General features: G+C 37.5%; 1 protein-coding gene across 1 annotated transcript in view; it reads left to right on the top strand.

Annotated features, from left to right (window-relative positions):
* Positions 1–13395, top strand: part of PSMD14 (proteasome 26S subunit, non-ATPase 14) — a 110067-nt gene that overhangs the window by 27050 nt on the left and 69622 nt on the right. Inside the window, exon 2 of the mRNA XM_087949860.1 lies at positions 4917–5024. The gene's annotated coding sequence lies outside the window, so the exon portion shown is untranslated. The remainder of the gene's footprint in view (positions 1–4916; positions 5025–13395) is intronic.

Here is a 13395-nt window from a genome sequence, read left to right as displayed (position 1 = left end):
ATGCTGACTGTATCAAAAGTAAGTCACACAACCCGCAACTCAGCTTTAACCTTCAACCACAACCAATCCACCATCACCCAAGACTAGGCATGCACGCCCCTAACTACCTCAATTCCAACTACTGCTGGCCTTAAATGCAAGCTACTCAATGCAAGAAGCCTTGTGAATAAAATACCTGAATTTCTCCTCTTACTAAATATGGCTAAATTCGACATCATATTTGTCTGTGAAACATGGCTCAACGCATCTCTCCCTGACTCCATTACCACAGTAAGAGACTATCATGTTTACCGATCAGATCGTGAAATTCGTAGAGGAGGTGTTGTTGTTATCTTCTATAAAAAGTCCTTACATCTAAAAAACATCCAAGTTACCCAGGAGCTTGCTCTTCCTGAGACCATCATCTGTGAACTATCCTTAAATATCACATTTCGATTCTTACTATGTTACAGAGCACCTGATTATGACATCGAACATGTAAACAAGCTAAATACACTACTAACATGAGCAGCATCCTGCCCACACGCTTTTATCTTTCTTGGTGACTTCAATCTACCTCATATTGACTGGACTCTAAATGAATGTACAACTGAACCCATACACGCAACCTTCTACAATGCTGTTACAAATCTGCAACTGGAACAACTAGTAACCAACAACATTGCCTCGATCTCATCTTCTGCAATAGTTTGAATTTAATTTATGGAATACAAACTAAAGAACCCTTTTCCAGCAGTGACCACAATATGATTGACTTTTGTCTCAACATACGCCCACATAAAAATCACCACAATGACGTAATCCCCAATTATAACTTCAAAAAAGGCAACTATGATCTTCTAGACAACGATCTCTCATCCCTTGACTGGCAATCTCTATTCACTGGATGCAATACTGTTGAAGACCATTACAACATATTTTTACTTGAAGTCAAAAGAGTCATCAAACTATATGTACCAACAACAACTCCCAAAACAAAACAAAAAACAGATTACCCATAACAACAAGGAAACTTCAATCCAAAAAGAGATCACTCTGGCAGAAAAACAAATTTGGTCACGTTGCCAATTTCAAAAGCCGATATAAAAATTTATGCCACCAGATAAAGACTGAATGCACCAATTATCACATTAAAGAAGAGGAAAACCTTCTATGCACCAATTCCACCCGCGCTTTTTACAATTTTGTAAGACTCAAGGTCCATCCCACCCCTGATAGGACCTAATAGTAAAGACTGCAACGACGACACCATTAAAGCCAACATCTTTAACACATTCTTCGGCTCAGTATTTGTAAACAGCAATGGCTCATGCCCAGTATTTCCTAGCCAAACCACAGACAACTACAATGATCTAATACATATTGATTTTACAGAAGACAATGTTGAAAAAGCACTATGCAATCTAAAACCATCTCTATCTATTGGACCGGATGGAATATGTGCCTACTTCTTAAAAAAGCTATCCACTGCCATAGCCAAACCTCTAAGCATAATCTTTGAAAAATGTTTCAGGACCAGCTCCTTGCCTAACCTATGGTCACAAGCCACGGTCATCCCCATCTTCAAAAAGGGAGACCCCAGCCTAGTTGAAAATTACAGATCAATCTCCTTATGCTGCGTCACCTGTAAAGTCATGGAATCAATTATTAACCAATCCATTATCCTCCACTTAGAAACAAACAACCTACTCTCCAATAAACAATTTGGTTTCAGGAAAAAACTATCCTGTAATCTGCAACTCTTACACTGCAAAAACATATGGACTACACAACTCGATCAGGGCAAAGCAATAGACGCAGTCTACATAGACTTCTGTAAAGCCTTTGATTCAGTGGTACACGACAAACTACTCCTAAAACTAAAATCTTATGGTATCTCTGGACAACTGCATAACTGGATAGAAGCATTCCTGTCAAACAGACAACAAATGGTCAAAATTGGGAGTGTCCTATCAAACTCTGTACCTGTCAATAGTGGTGTCCCCCAAGGCAGTGTTCTAGGACCAACTCTCTTCATACTCTATATAAATGACCTCTGTGATCATATTAAGACCAACTGCGTTCTTTTTGCTGATGATGTAAAGCTGTTCAATACCACAAACAATACTGCTACCCTTCAAAAAGATCTTGACTATGTATCAGAATGGTCAAACAAATGGCAACTTCAAATCTCAAACAAATAAATGCTCTGTCTTACATATTGGCAAAAAAAATCAGAAAATAAAATACAAGCTGAATAGTCAAGATCTTGTTGATGATCCAAGCTCTGTAAAGGACCTTGGAATACTCATCTCCAATGATCTAAGTGCTAGAGCCCACTGTAACTACATAGCCAAAAAGGCATTAAGAGTTGTTAACCTAATAGTACGTAGCTTTTTCTCTGGTAATATCACACTAGTAACTAGAGCATACAAAACATTTGCTGGACCAATACTCGAATACAGCTCATCAGTCTGGAACCCACATTACGTATCTGATGAGAAAGTCCAGAAATATTTCACAAGAAGAGTTCTCCACTCCTCTACTCGTTGTAGAATACCTTATGCCACCAGACTTGAAATTCTAGACCTAGAAAACCTTGAATTACGCCGTCTTCGGTCTGATCAAATTATGGTATATAAAATCATACATTGCAATGTCCTACCTGCCAATGAATACTTCAGCTTCAACCCAAGAGCACACAATAGATACAAACTCAAGGTTAACCGCACCAAACTTGATTGCAGGAAATACAACTTCAGCAACAGAGTGGTCAATGTCTGGAATACTCTACCTGACTCTGTAGTTTCTTCCCCAAGCCCCCAAAACTTTAACCTTAGACTGTCTACTATTGACCTCACCCCTTTCCTAAGAGGTCTGTAGGGGGCGTGCATAAGCGCACCAACGTGCCTACCTTCCCTGTCTTATTGTTTTTTTATTTTTCTTATATGTACCCATTTCATGTATTCATAACTATGTATATACTTATACCTATTATCTTGTAAGCAATTGACAAATCAAATAAATAAATAAATAAAATAAATAAAGAGTACACTCCTAATGTATGAGGAATACAAGTAGTCCATGTTTAGCAACCACAATTGGGACTAGCAACTCAGTCATTTGGCAAAACAGGTAAATGAAACCACAATTGTGCTTACGATCTTACTTCAGCTTTCCTTTCCTCTCCAAACCTCCTATGTCTCTGGGTAATACCTTAACTGCAGGATAACTGGTCCCCCCACCCACCCACACCCCATGGAAATACTTGAAGTAAGAACTTGTAGCCATAGGAAGGGAAAAGTGTATGAGTTCAGGCATCCAAGCAAAAAAAAAAAAAAAGGATGGTAACAAAGAGGTAAGAACTTCAAATAATATAGTTGACTAAATGTAGTTTCTTGTCTTTGTGTTTGAATAGAATGAAGAAACTTACATTTTTGAGTTGGATGAATTTGTGTTTTCTTCACTCTAAAGATGCAGTGCAAGCTGTATTTCAGTAACATTGCACTCTGTGTATAATGAATACTTTTAACTGAACATGTATCAACTGTCTAAAATAACAGAATTTCATCCAACATTCTGTGAGTGGATTTTTGCTTGTCCAGTGAGACTTACCCTCCTATCATCCCCCCCAATCTGCTCCAAAACATTCCCCAGCAGATATGGGATGCCAGGATGAATTTGTTCCACTGGCAGATGTCTTTCTGTCAACTGATTGTCAATTGGATTCAACCCAGAAAGAATAATTCAGCCAGTTTTGTAATTCAGATACTCCGAATGGTCATATCACATGCCCCATTTCAGATACAATTCTAAACACAAAACCAGTCATTTTGGAACGATTGTGTCTCTAATGTCATTATACTTTTGAGAAGAGATAATCTTTCAAACATATGCTTGCTATTCTAAATATGGCCGTTTGCTATCTTGCCATCAAAACTTAGATAACTTCTATACTTTTTTTTTGGCTTAATCATCCTAAATTAACTTTTTTCTCTGAATACAGGAATGTACATTTAACTTAATTAGACTTGATCTGGCACTTTTGATTGGGTACCAGGGTTGCATAATAGACCCCAGGAAAGAGGGTACAGCTTTATTCTCCATAATTTCCCAAAGTAGGATATCAACTAATGGGTGGTAGCTTTACAGAAAAAGATCCAAACTCAAAATTAAGAATAATTTCTTGTCCACAAAAGCTATTAAGCAACGTTACAACCTGCTTTTTGGAGATGTAGGGGCTTCGTTGCTGGAGATTTAGATAACCATTTCTCTAAGATGGTTTGAGGATTGTTCTGCTTCCAAGCCATAGGCTGCTAACTCTAAACAGCACAAGGATTCTTGCTCTGGGTAGTGATTTAACCGGAAGACTTCCAACATCCGTGCTAGCCCTATGATTCTATGAAGCGGACAAACAGAACATAGTTCTGAAGCAAAATACTTTAGGAATATAACTCTTAGTGAACAAGACTGATAAGTAGAAACGTGCAGAGCCATAGGCCCAACATGTGGAGGATAGCAAGTTATGGATGCCAGTATTAAAGTTGGAGGTTGCTTCCCTAGGAATGAAGCCAAAAGGTGACTTAACTAAGTTGAAGAAAAATTTTCTGGAGATGCAGAAACAATACTGGATGCAGGAGCAGACTCAGGCTACAAATTTGTGTGCCTTGGGGGAAGTACCAGGGAAATCACTATGGTAGGCTGATCCATTGACAAATAGTATTTGTTCTTTATCTGGATCTAGCTTTGTTTCACCAGCCTCCTTCTTATTGATACCAGAACCCGCAAAGAACCTTTACCGTGCAACTTATTTGATGAGATTTTTTTCAAAAAGGATTTCATGTGAATGGGATAATAGCGTGGATGGTGTTAGATCGCGGGTGAAAGAAGACGCAGGACGATCAGATCGGTGAAAACGCTTTATTTTGTCTCGGCAGGAACTGAGGAACTCAAGCCGCGACAGCACCTTTTACAGCTGAGCAGTCCGCGGCTTCAGCCAGTGACGGCTATTTATTTTCCCGCTTCCGCAGTTCAACCAATCAGAGGTAGGTATGCTAATATCGAACAGATGGGATAATAGTGTAGATAGAATAATAGTGTGTCCAATGTGCTACTCACCTGGGCTGATGATACACACATAAAACATTCTGGATCTGCTGCAGAGTTTGAGAAAATCCTGCTCAACACTGCCTAGCAGAAAGAAATGTATGATGATGATGATGATGATGATGGAAGTATAATTTAGAAGATTGTATTCTTGAGTCTGGTGCTTGAGTAAAAGAAAATAACATGGTGAGAGGAAAGCCTTATGTCTTATCTGAGAAGAAACAATTGTGTGTTTTCTTACTTTATGGAAAGTGAGTGAATTGGGTGCGAACTTGAATTGAATGAATTGAATGAATGATCATTACAAATAATAAGGACAACGTTATCTAGAGGCATATAAATTAAGTCCTTTAGACAAGGAAAAGAGATAAACGTGCAGAGTCCCTTTGCCAATTACTATTTACTTAGTAATTATTATTCAACATGTCTATTGATATATACATGCCTAATATAAAGATTTTTCTAGGAATTTCTAGGACTAAGAATCTCTGGATTCCCTTCCTCTTGTATCTTTCACCACTAAATAACTGAATTAACAGGGAAGAGATCTTTGCTTGTTAACCGGCTGTGCTAGAGCAACTGAGTTTATTTTGAATGATCTAGCGGTGATATTTATTCATTTGCTTACTTTGTAAGATAATTTTTTTATCTTAAAGCTTATTCCTTTGTTAAGCTCACGCAATTAGTGGTCTTTTATTAAAATGACACAGATGGTGTGCTTAACACACATTTGCATACTGTTACTTATTTTAATGCCACAACTACTGCAAAAATGTTCTATTGCTGACTGCTAGCAAAATCAGTGCATAGAACGGATGGTAGCTTTTGACCTTATTTTTTCCTATGGGGGGGGGTCAATCCTTTAGGAGCCAATGAATCCAGTGAAAGAGACAGCCAGGTTGGTCTTTTGCAGCAAAGTGAAAGAATCCTTCAGCAATGTAATCACATTTATTCTGCCAGAAATCTAATGTTTAAGCCATGATAAATGCCATGGGGGTTTGTGGCTTGTGCATTTGCATAGCAATGTGTATGCATGTGTTTTTCAAAAAATTGTGTCAAAAAATTGTGTCAGCCTAATATCCTTGCAAGATAAAAAGCCAAGAAGAAACTAGGCCGCATTTGTCTAAAAAGGAAGTGATGGTTTTCTTTACAGACTAGGATTGAGATCAATAATTTATAAAGAAAGTAAATAAAAATGCATTTTTAAAGTTTGCAGAAAATAGTTTGGAAATTTGTATTTATAATTCCTTCAGTTAGCAACAACATGCTGAACAGATGCATATAGATTTGCTCATTTGGAATCTCTGGCCTGTAGTAATAAGGGCATTTCTGATTGAAGTGTTGCAAAAAGAAAAGGTTTTTTTAAAATAACACCATACTTGCAATCTGAAATCATGATTATATTGTCCAATTTCTTTTCCTTAAACACAGACTTTTATGAGTGCCAAGATAATGTGTATGTATGTATGTATATTTTATGCTGAACTTAGTTGCAGGCTATATAATCTTTTCAACTCCTCCAACTCTCTTAAAAAAATGTGGCAGCTGAATTTCAAAGCTGACACCTTATATATTACAGAAAACGTGTAATTTATTACAATGTTGGTAAAAATTATCAATGTACTGACTTTAAATGGAAGATCTCAGCATTAAACGGACAAGGTTAGTATTTGTTAGCTCTTTGAAGAAGTCCAGACAGGATACCAAAACCATGAATACTAATACTACCTATATTGTAGGGTAACAGTAACAAAATCTTTCAAGTTTGAAAGCACTTCTTCCCTTGGCTTTATCTTCCAGAGAACTTGAAAGGTTCTTCTGAAACCCTTTCTCTGCTCCCATTCCTTCTGTGCGCTGAAATATCTGCCACACCTCCTCCTCCTGCCTCCCAAGGTTATTCTCACAGCCCATTATGGTATTTGGATGGGAAACCTAGGAAATTCCATAGCTGTGGGCTAGATTAATAAGCTGAAAAAGCAACTTGGAACAAAGCAATGACAAATTATTTCTATATTACTATAGAAATGAACTGCATTGGTTCCAACTCAAGGGTTTCTTTGATTAATTTACTGTAAGGGCCAGGCATGTCTGTACAATGTGCTCAAATAGTCAACATGATAGCCATAACGATTAAAACTCTGCCTGTTTTTTATGTGTGTAAAAAAACAGGTGGCGCTATGTCTGCATAATGTCATGAGTACCATTTGACTTTTTGATCATATCCTGTGGCTACCTCTAGAAAAGCACTTACTAGCATATACCTGGAGCAACATTAGTTTTCTTCTATTTTTGGAATATTGTCATAAGATCTACGAAACTATTATACAGCAATTAACATATACCCAAACAGGAAAAGGGTTTATAGCCCAATCGTATTTGTAGATAAATAACAGCTGTATAATTTTGAAGCAATAAATGTTAAGATAATGTAACAATAAGGTTAACTAACTTAATGCATGTGATTTCAATTGGAATGGTATATTGATATGTTTGTAAGTTTATACGTAGACCATAAAAAGGACATCACATAAATATATTTACTTAGCTAATTTCCAGTTCATCTTGAGCTGAAAAACATTTCTAAATTCTTGTCTGCAAATGTTGATATATGATCTTAATGAAATATTAATATTTTCCCCAAGTAATCAATATTGGTGCTTGATATTCAGGTTAAAGACAGTGTTTGGTGTTTGACAGTTAATTATCCTGCAATGGTATCGGATCGCATTTTGCAGTTCACAACTCAAAAAGATTTTGTATTGGACATCAACCAAAATCAAAGCAATCAAATGATGGCAACAAATATGAAGCACTCCAAATTCATATTTTGAGATAAAATGTCACATTCATGATTGATATTTTCAATATCACTTTCAGTGACTGGTTGGATAAACATTATATCAAATATCAAATAAATAGGACATGTTCATATTCAGAATGTCCTTACCCCCATCCACCAAAAGCTGTCCACTTAACTACGCTTGCCGAAGATGCTGACTTTCAGATTTTGCAGAGTCACTAGAAGACAAAATAATGGTGTTTTTTTTATTTTGAATACTTTTGTATAATATCTCTCATTGCCTTAATAAAAAGCCAGAATTGCTACTGATACAGAGATCATTCAGTAAAACAAAAATAACATAACATAAATAGTTACGGAAAAGCAATAAAAAGCACAGGAAAAACTCAATCAAACAGATAAGTAACAAATAAAATTGTCTTGAAATGACACAGCTACTATCACCATTACCACCAATATATCTCCTGGAGGAAGTACACCATTATTTCTATTTCCGGGGTGAAAAACAAGACATCTCCTTCCATAAGTATTGACTCTGCTTGCATCACGGGCATATCACTGGAACAGTACCAAAGTGACATGGCCTTGTTTTCTAAGACAATGGTCAACACTGGTGGTCCACGAGAAACTTTTGGTGATCCACAGAAAAATTATTTGCATTTTTGATATTGCATTAAATCAGGGGTCCTCAAACTACAGCCTCTGGGCCAGATATGTGCAATGAATGTTTGTGTTGCTGCAGAGAGTCTCCCCCTTCGGGGTCTTTTTGTGCAGATCGGAGGGGGGCAGAAATTCTGACTTGGGGTCTACTTCAGCCTCCTGGTGCAGGGCTTTGGGTGAAGATTGAAGGGAAGTGCCACTGGTAGCGAAGAGCTGGAGGGCCTTGTTCCAGTGGGACTGCATCATGGCCTGGAACTGGCTGATCATTTCAGCCACTGAGCCTGCAAGTACTGGCACTTGGCCTTGTACTCCCGCAGGTCTTCCCTCTGCTTGGAAAGTCTATGCTCGTAGTCCTCAGTGAGGTGCTTCTGCTGAGCTCTTTCTCGGTCAGATCCAATTTGAACTGAGCCAGCTGTTTTCCCAACTCTTTCTCGTGCTGGCTGCTTAGCTCCAACAACTGCTTCCTGTTGGGGCCCTAAGGAGTTCAGGCTGGCAGGCGAGGAGTGGCTGGGAGGGGAGGGGTGAGTACAGGCTAGTGAGGCACCCCTCAATGTGAGTGACATCAAGGTGGCCACGCCCACCCAGTCACATGACCTAGCCATACACATCCAGCCAGGGGTGGGATACAATTTTTTTAACAACTGGTTCTGTGGGCATGGCTTAGTTGGTGGGCGTGGCTTGTGGTCATGTTATTGGCTGGGCGTGGCCAACTCAATATCACTCGCATCGAGACATGCATCTCCTCGCCTGGCCTCTCATGACTGTGGGGATGCTACAACAGTCGTAAGTGTGAAAAATGGTCATAAGTCACTTTTTTCAGTGCCATTGTAACTTTGAATGGTCACTCCACACAAGCAAAATACCAGCAAAGGAGGAAAAAAACTCCAGAGAAGTTCCTGAGACAGGAAATCTAGTCCTGCCAAGAATGTATTAAGGGTTAACGGAGAGGCAGTTTCTGTAAGCAACACCAGAATGTTTCCTTCCTGCCTTCCTTACAGGATTAGGCCAGTAATTTCTTCTAACAGCCGGTTCTCCGAACTGCTTAGAATGTTAACAACCGGTTCTGGCGAATAGGTGCGAACTGGTAGAATCCCACCCCTGTATCCAGCTGGTCATTAGGCAGATCATATTAGTGGTTCACAGGATTTAAAATTATGAATTTAGTGGTCCCTGAGGTCCGAAAAGTTGGTCACCCCTGTTGTAGAATGTATTTACAGCATACCTTCAGAGCTATAGGATTTCCTGGTAACTTCTCATCCAAGTATTAACCAGCTCTGATCCTCCTGCTTAGGTTTTGTAAATCTAATTACATCTAATTACTATCAATTTGGACACTTTTCTAGAAAGAAATAGACCAAAAAGGCCTGTTTGCATTACCAAGGCCCTTATAGTGATTTGACTCTATACTACCTCTCTCCAGTTTAGAAAGGGCTCAGAACATATCTATTTAATTCCACTGGTCTTTTAATTCCACTGTTTATTTTGTGTTGTACATCTGTCATGTTTCAAATTTAGTTTTTACGGGCGTTTTTTTTTAATCCTATGAAACTTTACATTAAGGGTGAGGGAGGCAAACAGATCTTCAAATAAATTAATAAATTCAATGTGCAGGGGGAAAAGATTATTCAGAATCTACAGGGAGGTGGGGAGTTAAAAGATCAAAATAGTCACAACTACATGATGGAAGTCCAGTCCCTTTTTTGTGTGTGTCATGCAAAATCATGAAGGTTTTTTTTTTTTAATATTGTGGTTTTCAGCTACTTAGGGTTTTGTAATGTTCACTAATCCTTTGACTTGCTAGTATAAGAAATAGTTAGTATGTTAGCATGCTAATTTGTAAGGTTGTACAAGGCTCTGGATTCAGCTGCATGCATCAGTTTGCAAACATGGTTTATACTAGAGGTGGACAAAGTGTGGCCAGCAAGTTGTGTATATCCCCAATCCCATATTTGGGGAAAAGGATGGTTTGAAAGAGGGGATCAAAGAGGCCATATATATTGAACAGCCTTCTCTCAACAGAGTGGGAGTGATACGACACCACCTATCTCCTCTTTACAACATAGTTCTTTCAACGGTTCCAAGAAGGTTCCACACCGATTTGCACTATTCAGAGGATCCTGCAGGCACCGATAAACCTCCAAGTGACCTCAACAACTCTCAGAAAGAGTGAAAATGACCAGATGACTCCAAGGGATATAAATCCTTTCATCATCCACCATTCAGTCAGAACTGAAGAAACTTCTTGGATGACAAGCAAAATCTTCAAGGAAAAACAAAGTCCACTTGCCTTTTGAAAAAGCACCTTTGGGACAACCATGATTGGATGACTGAGAAACTTCATAGACATTTAGCAAGGCAATAAGCAGCAAAAGTGGGGAGATGAATCAACCAAGTATGCTACTGGAGATCTTGAATTGGTCCCATCTGTCTCATGGAGGAAGAGGTGTCATTACCAGTTTATAAGAAATGAACAAGCCAACCCAGGGCTCCATGAAGCCCCTGTGCCTGATGCCCTGGGAGCCCTATCTGACCGAGAAGAAGGAGAAATCTGGTGGTCCTGCTTTGATTAGCAAATGTTATCAGAGGCTTTCATGAGCGAAAGCTCACTTCAATAGATGGTTGCTAAAAACTGATGGCATAGCTTTCTGCAATTTTGAGATGGGGTTATTTTAAAAACGTAATGGCTGAAATAGCTATGATGTTGTGGTTGTTTCTTTTTTAAAAAAAAAAAATTCTCTCCCCAACAATCTATTTTAAAAATTCCCATAAAATCCTGGGCAAACCACTTTGGATTATCACCCACCCTACCCATTGCATCTCCCCATCCCCACTAAAAAAAAAATACGATGCATGGCCTCTAGCCAGCCAAAGGTTGCCAATCCCCATCTGGATAGGAATGCTATCTTTCACTGTTTTGATTTTCCATTGCGTATGGTTGAATTTCTAAATGAAGCTTTTTAAACATACTGAGGATTATGATGGCTATTCCTGGCTCTGGGTTCCTGGCTGCCAATTCCCAGGCTGCAGAGGCTTTGGGTAGCCTCCAGGCTACTTCCAGATAAAGTATTTGCAAGCTAGTTGCTCATTGTTTCCGTGTTCTTTCCAATGCCATATGCAGGAATCATTTTGATTTGATCATCACTTGTAATACAGCTACATCTATCTAATTAGTCCGTCTGCTTCTAGCAATTCAGTCTTATACTACTTAGATTTATTTGTGGCTGCAACAATTTGTACATTCAGAAACGCACAGCAATGACACTCTTGCATGGAACTTGTAATCCTAAAATCATTTGAGGGTAGCTTTCAAGCACTGGATTAATAGCTAAGATACAATCAATTAAATAATACCTGCATGTACACAGCACAAAGAATATTAACTTACCAATTCCAGCCCTGTTTTTTCCATTTCTCTGCTAATTTTGTCTCCAGACTAATAGATTCAGAAGCTTTTATTTATTTTTACTGAATCCTATTTACTTCTCACACCATATAAAATCTGCTATTCCTGAACCTTATTGGGTTTTTTAAAAATTTCTTGTAAGCACTTGTGGAGGTAATCGAGAAAAGTGGTAATAATGTTGATTCTATACAGATTATTTAACTATGAATGGTCATGGTACTATTTTGAGAGGTATACTATAAGATGAATGGAAATGAATGAATAAACCCTTATTAGGTTCTCTCAACAATTGTAGAGGAAACATACTTCAAAATTATATACCTTGGCACTTCATTCCAAATAATAGGTATGATGCATTGCCTTAATGGAAAATTAACATAGGTATTGGCAGCAGTTAAAGAAACAGAAGAAAAATCTTCCTGTATCATATGATTTTATAAGTAGTCTAAACATGAAAATTTAATCAACTATGAAAGAGATAAATATTATGAACTGAATGTGGGTGGGTGTAATGTTAATAATAATAGTATTCTTGCCTTGTAAACTAAGTATTTATTTGAATTTATGAAATATTACTATTTGTATAGCCACTAAAATGAAATAATTTATATATGTGCATGTGTGTGTATGCACTCTCTCTCTCTCTCTCTCACACACACACACACACACATCATCATCATCATCATCATCTTTCAATATCCATGCTATCAGTTCTCATTAAAGAAAGATAACAGTTTCTCATATATTCTGATATAAAAATTACATTGCACAGAATGTCCGTGTACACTGTATTTAAAAAACTTACCAAATCTATTAGATCACAGAAGACTGGGTTGGGGAGTGGAAAATAAATGTATGCACAAATTATTGCTAATATTGCTATTATTGCACTGTTGGTTTGATATTACAAACTGTTGCCTTGAGCTGAGAATTTCCTATTTTCACATCTCTTCATTTTCTTTTCTTTAGTAAGAATAATTTTGCAGTTTTAAAACGAAACAATAACATATTTTAGACATTGATATTATTATTTTTAATTTCCATTTTTAAGGTATGGTAAGTCTAGTCCAGTATGTGAATTAAATATTTCACATACTGGATCAGACCACAGCAAAATAAGGCTGCAAAAAGATTGCCCTTCAGAATAAATGATAATTTGGAACTGTTTAACAACATATGGTCTCTTTTGCTTGACATATATATATTCTTAATCATTTTGATGTATATTTTACATCAAAATATAAAATACCATCTGTCAAAAGTAACAACTTGGATATTGGCTTTACAATATGCAATTAATTCGCTGTATTTCCTAATGTAAATATTTCTCCTGTTTCCTCTCTTTTCTTGTTTTGAATATGTATTTATTTTACAGTATTCCAGTATATGTATCAGTCATTAGAAGACAATACTATGACTTGATATATCATTAAAATTAACAGTGGGG

Source organism: Notechis scutatus, chromosome 1 (genome assembly GCF_049901735.1).
Source record: "Notechis scutatus isolate UNSWTSFEM ecotype Mainland chromosome 1, rNotScu1.2, whole genome shotgun sequence".
Taxonomy (NCBI): Eukaryota; Metazoa; Chordata; class Lepidosauria; order Squamata; family Elapidae; genus Notechis; species Notechis scutatus.
Note: the sequence above shows the minus strand (reverse complement) of the source record. Positions and strands in the feature narration are given on the sequence as shown.